This window comes from Ambystoma mexicanum, chromosome 6q (genome assembly GCF_040938575.1).
Source record: "Ambystoma mexicanum isolate Mex_15411 chromosome 6q, UKY_AmexF1_1, whole genome shotgun sequence".
Classification (NCBI taxonomy): Eukaryota; Metazoa; Chordata; class Amphibia; order Caudata; family Ambystomatidae; genus Ambystoma; species Ambystoma mexicanum.
The window spans coordinates 1367351735-1367365858 of NC_090937.1; the positions used below are offsets into that span (position 1 = coordinate 1367351735).

At 40.3% G+C, this 14124-nt stretch overlaps 1 long non-coding RNA gene across 1 annotated transcript; it reads left to right on the forward strand.

Moving 5' to 3' along the window:
• The first annotated feature begins 4420 nt into the window (after positions 1-4420).
• On the forward strand, positions 4421-13066 carry LOC138516690 (uncharacterized). Its single transcript, XR_011282301.1, has 2 exons — positions 4421-7897; positions 10200-13066. It is a non-coding gene; the product is annotated as an uncharacterized lncRNA (long non-coding RNA).
• Positions 13067-14124: the final 1058 nt, after the last annotated feature.

Here is a 14124-nt window from a genome sequence, read left to right on the forward strand (position 1 = left end):
TGAAACCCTGGGTACAAGTTTGGATGGCGCCTTCACGATCCAACCCAGCTTTCTATCCACTAAATGTAACAATACCTTCAATGACTAGTCTGCTATGTTGCACTGTCATTGGTGAAAACACTTTTCTCAGTCACTGCACAAGCCCCCAATTTGTCACAGTTTATTGCACGGCACACGCAAGCCAGGGATCTTCTTCCCCTACAATGAATGTGGCGCACAATAAAAACACTTTGAATTATTTTACTTCAGATCCTTTTTGAGAAGGCCTCCAACCCGTCTAGCACACATTCTCCATCAACACCCCATGTCGGGGTGACTAGGAACCAGGCCGGTGTGTAGCAATAAGATATGTATTAATTTATTTTTCATGTCAACTTAGAATAAACAGCTTACATCAGCCACCAATGGTGTGGCAACACAAAGACAAAATATCCTTTTTGGGTGAGCAGCACACTGAGAACTCAAAATACACAGTGACAAGAATATCCTTTTACTCCTCCCACCACTACAATCGGAGAACAGTTCAAAACACACCAATGAATGCAAACAAAAAGAAAAGTGAACACACATAGAATTATGCTCAAATCCCAGCAACCCTCCCCTGCCCCATCCAACCCCCTCAAGCATCCACTAGGCTTGTCTCTTTCGGATGGAAGGCAGTGGCAAGGAGTGGGACTCACAGAAACAACTCAACAGCAAAAAAAGCCAATGGAACAATTTGTTTTTAAATACAATGGTAAAATTGGTCTAACTAATTAGCACCACGGCTATGGGAAAGAATAGAAGGAAAGGGAATTTGTTTAGCTTATACTGAGACAGGCAGCGGTTTAGAGAATACTAGTCGGCACACAAGGGCAAAATCGGTTTTGGGATGTTAAACACATGGAGGAAAGGCAAATGGGGAATTTGTTTTTACCTCACAATGGGGAAAGAGGAACAGAATGGGAAAATCAATTTTTGGGGTGTTGAGCACAATTTCAATGGGAAAGAAAATGCAAATGGCAATTCGTTTTTACCCTACAATGGGGCCCACATAGAAACAGGGCTTCTTTTGGCAAATCCTTAGAACTATACCAGTTCACAAGACACTGGGAAAAGATGGTTGGTTTTGAATTCCAACAATCCAAATCCTGTGAAATAAATGGGGAAATTAATTGATTTACTTAGAGAAATATACTAAGGATCTACACAAGCAAGGGGTTTTCCAATGGGTAATTTTAAACATACACAGACAAACAGGGGAGGGGATTTTCAATGGGCAAATCTCTACGGCAATGCTGAACAATAAAGGGCTTATGCAATCTATGGCTTGGGGTATTATTACTTACAAGAGAGGACTGTGCTGGACATCAGAGGGCATCTGGACACTTCTGGGACAGCAGAAGGGGCCAGTCAAGGTCTCGGCTGAGTCCCTCAAGGGGGTCCCAATAACGCTTCTAATTCTCCTGGCTCCTCTGCAAGCTAGGCCTCTCACTGTTACTGTTGGGATGTTCATCCAGATTTCGGCAGTAGATCACCTCAGAGGTTAGTGGAAAATGTCCTGATCTGAGGCCGGGTTATTTAGTTATAGGGCAAATGATATCACCAATGTGTCATTGTTCCCTCCGAAGGGATTGGTTAATGTTCAATACCTCACACCCACCTGTGTGCTGATAGGTCAAGAAAATGTGGTAGTGCTTTGGGACACCAGGGGAGGAGACCACTCCATCTGACTTCGACAGGGGGGCTTTGTCTGGTTCAGGGACATAGAAATCTCACTGCATGACAAATGACCTTAATCTCCATGTGTTGACAGATCTGCATTTTGGAACACTATATTTTTCACTGAATCACATAAGCCTCGTCAGGTGTGTGTGCGTCATTTCTGTGCAAAGATTGTTTTTTGTCATTTACTGCAGAATATCAGTGAAAAATGTGTCCCTTGGTGGGTGGCATATGAATCATACTGGGCTCGCTCAACTTTTTTATAAATCTCCAATTCACAAGCATGGCCACATTATGTTTTTATTAACCTTTGGTACGTTGTTCCCATAAAAATCATTTTACGTGGTGAGAAGTGGCTAACTTTCACCTTTTCAGAAATCCTACCATAACTATTGTGTGACAAATATTATCAATTTTACACAATGAAAACTATTTCTCCCATTTTACACAATGGACAGTCAAACCACTTCTGGCCCCCACCTTCCTAGAGCGCATGACGTCAGCAGAGAGGTCTGTGTTTAGGTTAGCCTACTCATTCCAAATGGCTAATGACCAGCTAATGCATGTTTTATTGTGGCTTGTGTGACCTGCTGTCATAAAGCTCGAGAGCCGACAGGTCTTCATCTTATCCAGCCCATGAATTTGATCTAAGAGCCTCCTATTCTTTGTATATTTAAGGGAAAGCCCTCCTGTTTGAAGTTACAGGCCTCTCTAGGTTTCCAGGACAACCAAGGAAGGAATGTTGTTTCATGTTTGAAGAAATCACAAGCATAGAGAAAAACGTAACCAATGGCAAGCAACCCAGGGCCTTTCAAAACTCAGCCTTTTAACTTTACATTTCACTTTAAAATGAACTCTTGGAAGGCACATAAGTTTAACATGTAAAAGTGTCACTGCAAAGTTGTTCCCTGCATATGGTGGTTAAATGAGGGCATCATAATTACACTTTTAGGGACTTTGGTGCACATCTAGCTTTGCAGAGTGCCAGTTGGAAGCAAAATCGAAATGACATTGTGTTGCTTTCACCCATGAAAGGACTCCATTTTAAACCCAGTTCAGCATCCCATTATAGATTCTGTGCACTGTGGTTTCATCTTTGATGGGCTCATTATGAAACGCAGTTCATATTTTAAAAGGTCTTGCAAACACATTTTTTTCAGAGCATATTTTTAGTTAAAGGTGAAAAAGGAAATTACTCATTTCATTCCATGTTCATGAAAGCAAGTGATCTGCTACACTGCAACTGATGCACACGATGCTGATATCCCATTGAGGGTTCTGTGGATTTTGTCAAAATATCCTTGCCATGTGTCTTTTGCTTTATTTGTGAACGGCAGTTCACACCTCTCCATATTTTGTACTTTCAGCACCTTTCCTTTGGCTTTGAAAATGCAGAGCCTTACATTGGACGTTTTGTCTCGCATCTCGGGGGCTATTTCCATCCCAGGGGCTATTTCACCCCACACCATTATCCAATCCCCTCCCCTCGTAGGGTTTGTTGACTAAAATTACAGAATGATGTCAGGATTACGTTTGTTTGACTTTAAACCCATTGTCTCTGAGCATGTTGAGTGTCTTGATTTGTTATGCTTGTATGCTGTCCCTGCTTTATTTTGGATGTTAATAAAGCTGGGGTTTGTCTTGTGTGCAGGAGTTAGTTATCCCCCCTCTCAAACTGAATATAGTGGAGATTGACCCCCTCCACCTCAAAACAAATGTTGATAATTTATCAGATCGATAAATGACTCTAAATGTTGAAAAAATTAGAAGTGGCTTTTAGAAAAGTGCTTTGAAGGTCAATCTATTTCATGGGTTTAGAATGTCTTATGTGATAGAAGGTTTGTTAAGTAGCATATGTTTAGTATAATTTACTGAAACTAGATTCAAATCGTAGCAGGTATCGCATTTTGACCAGGAATAGGGTAATCCATGATTTTGTGATAAGCCAGGCATGGTCAGGCAGTTTTTAAGATGGTGGATTTATGCTAAACCATTATGATATCCGTGGACAACATTTTTATAAAAGTTCATACAGAGTCCACAGGTGGGGCTAAGAGGGATAAAACCTGTTTAGACTGGCTATGAGTGGCAGATAGGCCGACCAATCACAAGCAGGAAAAGGGGTTGTACTTTGATCATGCCATCTCCTCCCCTTCCTATATATAAGGATAAGTATATAAGGATGTGTATTTAAGAGAGGGAGAGCTCAGAATTATTGGGAGATGCAGAGCTGACTTTAGTGTGCTGTAAAATGTGTCCTGCCGTGCTGAGAAAATAAAACTGATGTCTTTGAAAAACCTGCTTCGGTTTCCTGACGTGCTTGAGAGTGCCTTCCTGGCCCAGATATGCCAGTGCCCAGTGGTGAGACAGGAGCCTTAGGATGATATTTCCTCAGGACCAAAGAATCTGGACATAACGGGTACATGCATGCTTTGGGGTCTGGGAGAGGGGGGATGGTGGGGCAAACTGCAGATGCGACACACAATTATTAAGGGAAGGGATCACCCAAACCTGGTAGCATGGGTGGGCACATTGGCACCTATGAATTGGGGGAGGGGGACAAATTAATTTTGAAAAATCATTTAAAAGAAAAATGCTAATTAATTTTGAAAAACATTTTTGCAAAAAATCTTTAATTATTTTTGATTATTTCCGAACGTTTTTTTAGGAAAAGCTTTAAAACCACTTTTGGGAGACTACTCTGAACAGCTTTTTAGAAACCTCTTTAATCACTTGTGGGGGACCCCACTTAGAATTTTTTTGGGGGGAAAAGCAATGTTTTAACTGTATAATATGCTATCTTAGAAGTAATGGGAAGTGGGATGATCAACTCGAGATGATGACTATTGAGTTATTAAAAATTGACTTGAGACGAACAGCATCAAGCAATTGTAAGGCTCTGAGATGAAGGAACGTCACAGTAGAGTAAGCCCAGTTTCCTGAGTTTTAAAAAACGTCAGCAGGATCTGTACCCTAGAGTCCTATTACAGGTGAAGTAGGAGACAAACTTGTTTTAAAGAACAGTTTTCAGCTGGAGCATTTTGTAGGGGCAGAAGAGAGAGCCTCGATGAGCGTAGGCTATGATTGATGTGCCGGTCAGTCTGTTATGTTTGTTTGTAAAAATTGTATTTATGTGTTGTATGTGTGCACTCTACATTTGTTTATATTATGGAAAGTAAGACGATGCATTTTTGATTGAGTCAGAAAAATTGGCATTAAGCCAGAAATTAAATGGATCAATTATGGAGAAAAAAGGATGAAAATATGAGCTATGAATAAAAATGAAAAACTGTGCGTTGTTTAAATTGGGATAAAATGAAATATTAGATGAGAAAATGTAGAAAAGGTTGGAAAAAGTGCTTCTCTTTGAACCCGTGTAAAAACCAAAATCCAGCAAGTAAGAAGTTAATTCTTGTATTTGCCAAAAATAGACAAGCGCAGCTGCTTAATTAACTTCATGCGATTAAAATCTGCACTACCTTTGTCAGAAACGAAGAGCAAACAAGATCAGACTCGTCAAAGATTTGAAAAATTGTGCTTTCCTTCAGAACTACGTAGCTACAGAACAGGGAGTTGTAATTGTGCCAGAAGCTCCTGTGCATAGAAAAGGAGATTTATTGTTGGAAGTGTGTAGCTTGACACGTAGGCCAAGAAAAGACCTGCACTGATGCCTACGCAGTTAGATGAGACCAATTATGCTCGCAGCGTACGGTCTCTTGAGTGGAATGTGATCCAGACTGTGCGCGCAAAGGCACGACACTGAGTAATGAAAAAACAGATGCTAGGGAAGCTCTTGTCTTGAAAAGAGCAAGTTGACTCTTTTTGTGATTAGTATGTTGAAAGGAGCTGATGTTTTTAGATTAAAGGAGAAATTGTTTAATTTGAAGTTGTTGTTGTTGCCTTATGATTTAAGGTTAGGCAGCAATAAAGCCCTGTGGTAACATGATGATGAAGTTTTATGTTAAAGGGAAATATTATTGAAACACATTTTTGCACAAACTGTGTGGCGGTGCTTTGGTCATGTTAAGCTAGCTGGCAGTGAATATTTTTTTTTATGAGTGCATTTTTTGAAATGCCCATAAGTTATTTATAAATTATGTCAGATGTAGGAGCTATAATGATGCAGGGGCTGTCGGAGCCCATGCAGAAGCAGCTTAAGAAATTGATGGGCATAGAAGCAAAGCCATGTTCAGAGATTCAGCTGACCATCGCACTTTATTGTAGGTTGTTGCAGAAGAAGAATCGACAGAAAGATGATGCTGGGTAAGGTGAAGAAGCGGAAATTAGTGCAGAAAAAATAGTGAAAATATGCCAGGAAGGGGGCGATGTTGACCAGTGGGGAAGGGTCAGGTTCACAGTGAACTACAGGTGAATAACCAAAGGTATTTTGATCAAGGTAATAATGAATTCATACCTCAAGGTAGGGAAGGATCCCGAGGTAGAGGCTTTCAGAATAATCTGGGAAATTTCCAGAGTAACAAAGGTGGGATTCAAAGCATGCAGAAGAATAGTCAAAACATTCAGGAGGGACAAAATTAGGAGACCTCCTGTAGGTTGGACATGCGGTATGTCAGAGCACCTTGCACGCATGCGTAGAAGCCAAAGATTTGTGCAGAAATAGGCGATTCTCAAGAATGGGGACAGCACGCCCCCTAGTATATAACTTACAATGTCTGATCCTGGCCAAAAAAACCTCCTTGACTTTTATCAGACATGAGCGCTGGGAGTGCGGCAGGTAGAGTAGCTTAGGAAATGTGCAAAATAGGTTTGCTGCAGAGGGAAAGTAAGTGAGCCCACATGCAGGAGCAGCAATATGCAAACACGGAGCAAATAGTGACACACAGGAGTAAAAAGTGTTAGTCTAAAAAGAAGACATGCTTTCGCATAAACAGAGGCATGTATGCATGCATCCACAGTAGGAGACAGCCTCATAGGGTGACTTAGAATTGTTAGTGGAACTAGGCCTCAAGGAGTGCTGAGAATTAATGTGGCAAAAGGAGAAAAATGTTTGTTCTAGTGTTAGACATTGGGACTGTATGTCCATAAAATAAAAACAGAAAGGTGATTAATGAATATTAGAAGATTGAGGGTGTTTATTGAAGACTATTAATGTAGTTTTTTTGCCTAGTGAGGAATTAGTAGTCTCTGGAGGAGAGTGTGTTGTGACACATTTTTTGTTACATTTGTAACAGGCACTTACTAACGTTTTGAGGAAAGTGGATAATACAAGCCTAAGCATGATGATGTTTAGGTGATTAAGGAAAAGCATGTTTTGTTTTGGCATTGTACCATTTGAATATGGGTGCATCCATAGTGGCATGTACAGGGCAAAAGGCCCAATGAGACGTTTCTGCTAGAAAACAGAGGTTTTTTTATTGTTATAGAAAAAGCATAGTATCATAGATAGCTGTGTGACCTAGTGGAAAAGTGGTGAGAGTATTTGGTGAATTTAGTCTCAGATCACGGATATTTACGAACAAAGATGGGGGAACAGATGAGCTCCATAAAATTAGAAACAGCCATACAGTAAGGAAACATGGCAAATGATCAAGGATTGAGTAATAAAAAAGATCATGGAGGACAGCAATAGTTTGCATAAAAAGATTTAGGTTAATTAACGTCATGCATGACGATATATCTAGATGGGGATTTATGAAGTATGAAGTGGTGCTTTCTTTAGGAACATCACACATTAAAAAGAAAGGAAAGGAAACATTTTAGTATATATGGCAATACTGTAGCAGCATCCAGTATAAATTAAAGAAGAATGGGGAGAGTGTCAAAAATGTTAGATGGACTATGGGCCTTTTCGGCATAGGTCCAGAAAAAATAAATGATCTTAAACAGTATATGAATAAGGAGCTTAGTTCAAAAAATGTATGTTATTTGGATGAAATAAATAATGAATGAATGAATGAATGAATGGAGAAATGAATAAAGAAATGATTGCATGCATGAATGAACGGACATTAAAAAGGTCCAAAGAGGTATGGTTGACCAAAATTGGGTTAACCGGGCAAGAAACAATTTGTACAGAGCCAATTCAAGAAGAACATATAGTAACATACCATTTTTTTTTAGTGTCTAACAATGTTGGTTTATGTTACAGATGAAAATCATGGACCTTGCGTTAACATAGGAGGAGTGCCTGCATGGCCTTAATAGGGGAAGAAACAGACCTATTATGACACAGGTAAGTGTTGGTGAATAGGGCTAAGAGACAGGAGAAAAGGGGTAAATACTGGTTCACACCACAGGGTGTGGAGACACTGTTGATCATTATTAGAAATAAGAGGACCCGGGTGAGTAACCGAAAAAGAGGCAGATGGAGACAGTGTCTTTAATTATGTAGCCATTATTTTCCAAGACAGGTGTAAATAGGTGTGAATAAAGTAGCATATGAATGTAAACATGGCCACTTCAGATAAACGCAGGACATAGAAAACGTCAAATGGAAGGTGAGTAACCTTCTTTTATTAGTAGGATGCCAAAAGGGGTAGAATTGGCGAGTGTAAAAAATATTATTTATTATTTTTTTTTTTTATTATTATTGTTTTATCAAAATATGATTTTACAATACTGAACTTTTTGTAGTAAACTACAAAAGGAAGACATGTCTTTGTTTTCTGTTTTGCAGACTTCTGTTTTGCTATTCATTGTTCGCATTTAATAACTTTGCATCAATATGTTCTAGCATTTTTGCAGTTGCTATTTGCCACGTTGTTTTGTCTCCCCCGATGAGTCTGCACCACCACAGTTGCTCTTCTGGCAGTGCGCTGAAGCCTGGTATCATTGGCAGATAGCACTATCTAAGTGCTGCGGTCGCTGTGCATGTCATGAGTAAATGTCTTATCGTCTCCGTTGGAGGTTGTGTATCGTTGGAGCAGAATCTGCAGGTGTTTGACTGTGTTTGTCCTCGTACGTATCTTATTTTGTTTGTTTTGAACAGGTTGAGCCTAGCGCGTAGGATTAAGTTCTGTGCTTGCCTGTTTGGAAATTGTTTTATATAGTTTTGTAGTTCATTTCTTTTTGCAGTGAAACTTGGTAGGTGAGCGATGAGTTTTAACGTCGAGGTGTCATCGATCGTTTTGGCCCAGTCCATGTCTTTTATCTTCTTTAGCACTTTGCATGGATTTGTGATGAGTTCGTCTTCATCTGAGTTGATTGCCTCTAATACTTTTTGATTTTGCCTTTACCAGTTGGTTATCATGTTACACGTATTGTCATTCATTTCTTGTTTAATGATGCTGAAGATTTTGTTTTTGCTGTCCATTCTGCATTTGCGGTATAGCATGATTCCATTACAGGTTGCGGCACATTCTAGGGATTGTAAACTTAGTTCGCGTCGTATTGCTGTCCCAGGAGTCGAATTTGGTAGTTTGAGAACTTTGTGCCAAAAATGAGCTTCTACTTTGCACCAGACTTTCTGTGGAATCATTGGCATGGCTTCACTGCCGTATATGATGGCAGGTACGACTTTCATCTTGTAGAAGTTTATTATTGGTTTCAGGGAGAATTTTCCAAATTTGCTGTTGATTTTTTTTGCTTGCACTGTTAGTTTGTTCATTTTTGTGTGTAGTTCCTGCTGCATTGTGGTCTCATGGTGGGAACTGTCCATGTGGACTCCTAGATATTTAAAGTTTGAGACCACTTCGATTTTGGTTTTGCCCAAATGCCATTGAAAGTTTTCCTTTCTTGGATGGGATTGGAAAATCATGATTTTTGTTTTATTAGTATTGATTTCCAGGTGATTGCTATTGGCGTAGATTAGAAGGGCATCAAGTTTACGCTGCAGGCCAATTTGGGTTTGGTCAAAAATCGTTAGGTCATCAGCATAGAGTAGGTGTCCAATTTGTGTTTTACCTAATGTTGGTGGGAAGACTCGTGTTGGACTTCTCATATTTTGAATATCACCTATGTAAGTGATAAAGAGTGCTGATGCTAATGGGCAACCTTGTTTGACTCCTCGTGTGGTGTTTATTTCGGATGATAGGTCTCCTTCACGGCTGAGTCTGACTCTTATGGATGTTTCCTGGTGCAGAGCTTGAATTGGCTCTAACAGGGCGTGGGGACATTTCCATGCTTCAAGTTTGTTCCACAGGAGAGATCTTTCAACTCTGTCAAAGGCTTGCGAAAAGTCAATATAAGCTGCAAATAGACGGTGCTTCTTTTCTAGGGTTTTTGCTTTTAGTATACTGCACACTAGTATGTTGCATGTTGTGCCTGTGTGTTTCTTGATCCCCGTTTGCATTTCATCATTACATTCTGCAGAGGCCGCCCATCTTTGGAATCTCGTCAAGAGTAGTGAGGCGTATACTTTCCCCCTAAGATATATTATTATTAGTATAAGCAAACAATGTAGTTTCATGATAAAATAAGAAAGCACATAGTAAGAATTGGTGCCATAGTCTAGAGAAACAGGGGTAGACTAGATTAGTATAGTGGGGGTAAAGAGGAGATAATGTGCAGCAAAACATTTTATTTTGTCTTAACAGGATGTAAACAAAGCACAGAAAGAAACATGAGATCCAGTGCGATCGAAAGAGGAAGCACATACAGCTGAGCAGGAAGCATTTACAGCAGCGCAGATGACTGTTCAGTCAAATAGAGAAAAAGACTAAGTATCAGCCATATCAACATACAGGGTTAATGAGCAGTATGATAGTTTTGTGCACCAACGACTTGCGGAAAAGCCTATGAGTTAAATGGGCTGAAAAAAGCTAGAAACAAATCTAGAAAACATTTCTTGTTGGCAGAAAGGAGAAAAATGTTTAGGTCAGGAAGAAACCTGACCCCCTTGCCAGTACCCGAATTACTTTTTGTCTTTATTGCGATTCTCAACTGAGAACAGGGATCCCTGCTAAAAATGACCTCTTCTGCTACGGATGCGCCTAGGAGATGGAGAAGACGACATGCCTTTTTGTTTGTTGTTTTATAATTTGTGTTCGTCATGTGACAGTTTGAACACCTCTATATCTTAAATTGTCGATCTAGAGGGACAATGAAAAATGTCAAAAGTCTACTATAGGGACAGAAATAATGTGTACAAAAAGAAAGCCCAGATGACATAAGGGCAGAAAATGAGACAGGCAAATGTATTTATTGCCTAAGAATATAGACACAACGGAATATGTTTATTGTAAACAAATGAGGGCACAGGAAAGAGAACGCACACAGTAAGATAAAACAAAGAATGTATGAGAGAGGGAGAGGACTAACAGCTTTGGCATATAAAGAATCAAGATGAATATTGAAGTTTTTCTAGGAGGCTGGAATGTTTAAAAAATGTCGTCTAAATGAAGTTTTGTTTAGGAGGCAGGAGTGTGTGACAGAACACTTAAGAGTGTTTAAGGGGTTGGGTTGAAAGAAAAAAGTGTGATGATAGAGACATATTTATTTTTCAAAGGATATTTATTCAGCTTTCTATTTCAGGTGGACAACGAGGGACCTATGTGACTCAGTAAATTGGAAGTACACAAGCCTATGAGCAGAGAGAAGGGTCAAGGGACCTAACCAGATGCCATGCACATATGTTTATACAGTGCAGTTTGACAGCAGACAAACATTCTGTGAAACATTCCAAATATCCTTGAATCCCCCAAGAAGTGGCCGAATGCCCTCATGCTCATAACATCATGAAAAAGACATGAAAAAATGATGGACCAAAGAGGCCTATCCACTGAAAGGCCCAGACATTTGCTGAAAGGCAGCCTAAAAAAGACAAAAACAACCAGACACAATAAATCCATGGAGTCCAAGCCAAGATGAGTCAGATGGAAGAGATGTTCATCCATGACGGATGATAAGCACAAGAAAATATAGATGGTGAACAAGGACATTTTGTGAAATGGGAATGTGGAGTATGAACCACAATGTGAACAATATGTGCAGAAAATGGGCTAGTGGGTTACCTTAAGCGTGACCCACAGTGGCTGTAAAATTTCTGAGGTTTATAGTTAGTTTAAAGTAAATTGGGTAATGGAGGTGGGGCACAGATAAAGATAAATGAAAGTAATTTTTAGGGACACATACATCTTTAGACTAGGAGAGTATAATGTGTTAGTGCTGACGTTGTAGAAATGTGTTAGGATACCTCTCAGATTGAAGTAAATTGTCTTATAGAAAAGGGTGATGAGGTCAGAGATGTGTAGGTACATTGAAAACAGAGGAGGGTGAACATGGGTGTAGTGATATGTATTGAGTAGATGACTAAATATAATTCAGAGGGGGGAGTGTACAGGAGTTAGTTATACCCCCCTCAAACTGAATATAGTGGAGATAGACCCCCTCCACCTCAAACCGAATATTGATAACTTATCGGATCGATAAATGGCTCTAAATGTTGCACAAATTAGAAATAAAGTGCCTTTTAGAAAAGTGCTTTGAAGGACCATCAATTTCATGGGGTTAGAATGTCTTATGTGATTGAAGGTTTGTTAAGTAGCATATGCTTAGTATAATTTATGAAAAACTAGATTCGAATCAGCAGGTATCAAATTTTGACCAGGAATAGGGTAATATATCATTTTGTGATAAGTCATGTATGGTCCGGCCATGTCAGGCATGGTCAGGCATTGTCAGGCAGCGAATAACTTGGCCCCTACTTATCTATCCTCACGGTTCACTCAGTGCATCCCACCTCGGTCACTAAGGTCTGCCATTAGCCAGAGCCTACTGATCCCTAGATACAAGCTCCAAACAGCCGGAGGGGCTAGCTTCCCTGTTCTGGCAGCTAAACTTTGGAATTCTGTGCCTCTTACTATCAGAAACTTGCCATCCCTGAACTCTTTCAAACACAAAGCCAAAGTTTGGCTAGTCACCTTAGACGACCAACGGACACACTGAAAACCCTGATTACTTTGTACTACTTGTCTAACCTGTAATGTGATTGTACACTAATGCTCAATTTAACTGTCTATGTAAAGTCATTTGCTGATGTAACCATTGTTTGAAGATATGCGCCCGGTAGCCTTCGGGCCTGGTTTGCGCTATACAAATAAGTAAAATACAAAATACAAATACAAATTTAAGATGTGGATTTATGCTAAATCACTGTGACATCAGTGGACAACTATTTTGGTGGGGGTAAGAGGGATAAAACCTGTTTAGAATGGGTCTGAGTGGCAGATAGGCCGACCAATCACAAGCAGGAAGAGGGGTTGTATATTGATCATGCCCTTATAGGCTAGTGAATCACAGGTAGGAAAGGGGTTGTACTTTGATCATGCCATCACCTCACCTTCCTAGAGTGTATATAAGCGAGGGAGAGCTCAGAATTATTGGGAGATGCAGAGCTGACTTTGGTGTGCTGTAAGATGTGTCCTGCCTTGCTGAAGTAAATAAAAGTGATGTCTTTGAAAAACCTGCTTCAGTTTCCTGATGTGCTTGAGAGTGCCTTCCTGACCCAGAGATGCTAGTGCCCAGTTGTGGGGTGATGGGACCCTCATTTACACTTGCATTTTGACTTATTGAGTCTGACTTTCTGGCTTCTCATCCTCTGCATAATATTGGGGTTTCCCAGGCCATCTTAACAGATGTTAACAGAGGATGGTTGGCTAGAGTCAGTGGACTGTCCAGGGCTCCCTGCTGTGGCCCGAAGACTATGTGGTGACCTGTGGAGAGTGCTATCACACATGAACAAAGACGTCCACAGGAGACCCCTTGGAGAAAATTCTTGTCTGGTTTCTGCAGGACACCCCATAGGCCCAATGGCACAGGGCGAAGGACGGCTGATGATTGAGGCTGGAGGGGGGAGACTCTACCGAAGGATGCAAGTATGACATAAGCCTCACAAAACGAAGGGAGGGGGGATTTCTTTTTTGTATATTGGGGGATTATGATGAAATAAGATTAAAGAATAAGGAGATAATGTCTGATAAGGATCAGGAAAGACCACGTAGTACACCTTGTTACAGGTTAATGATAAGAGAAGAATACCTAACCAGGAGTTGGGAAGGTGGACGTAGTGTATTTCTTTGTATAGTGATTGCTGGCATTGACCTCATGTTATAGGGCAGTTTAGCCATGAAATGAAACGTGGATTTTTGGGTATATTGGTACACATTGTGGGGGACGTGAAGTTCTGGTGTGGACCAAATGGTGTGGTCTGGTGTGGGAGCAGTGGGGTTGAGGTTGTTCGGAGCATGAGTGTCACTTGGAGTGAGATGTGTTTGTGGTGCCGCTTGCGAACATTGGTTGATGTTGGAGGCGTGGCCTCACAAAGATGCAGAAGTACTAAAGAGTAAAAGGATTATTATTTAGGGGAAAGTGTGAAAGGGAGGTAAAAGAGCAGAGGTCAGAGTTGAAATAAAACATTTGGTAAGTATCGGTAAGTTAAATTGTATCATATTATCATGGGAGACACACCCATAATTCACCTGTGCAAAGCATTTCTCGATATTAAGGATGAAGTAGTCAAAT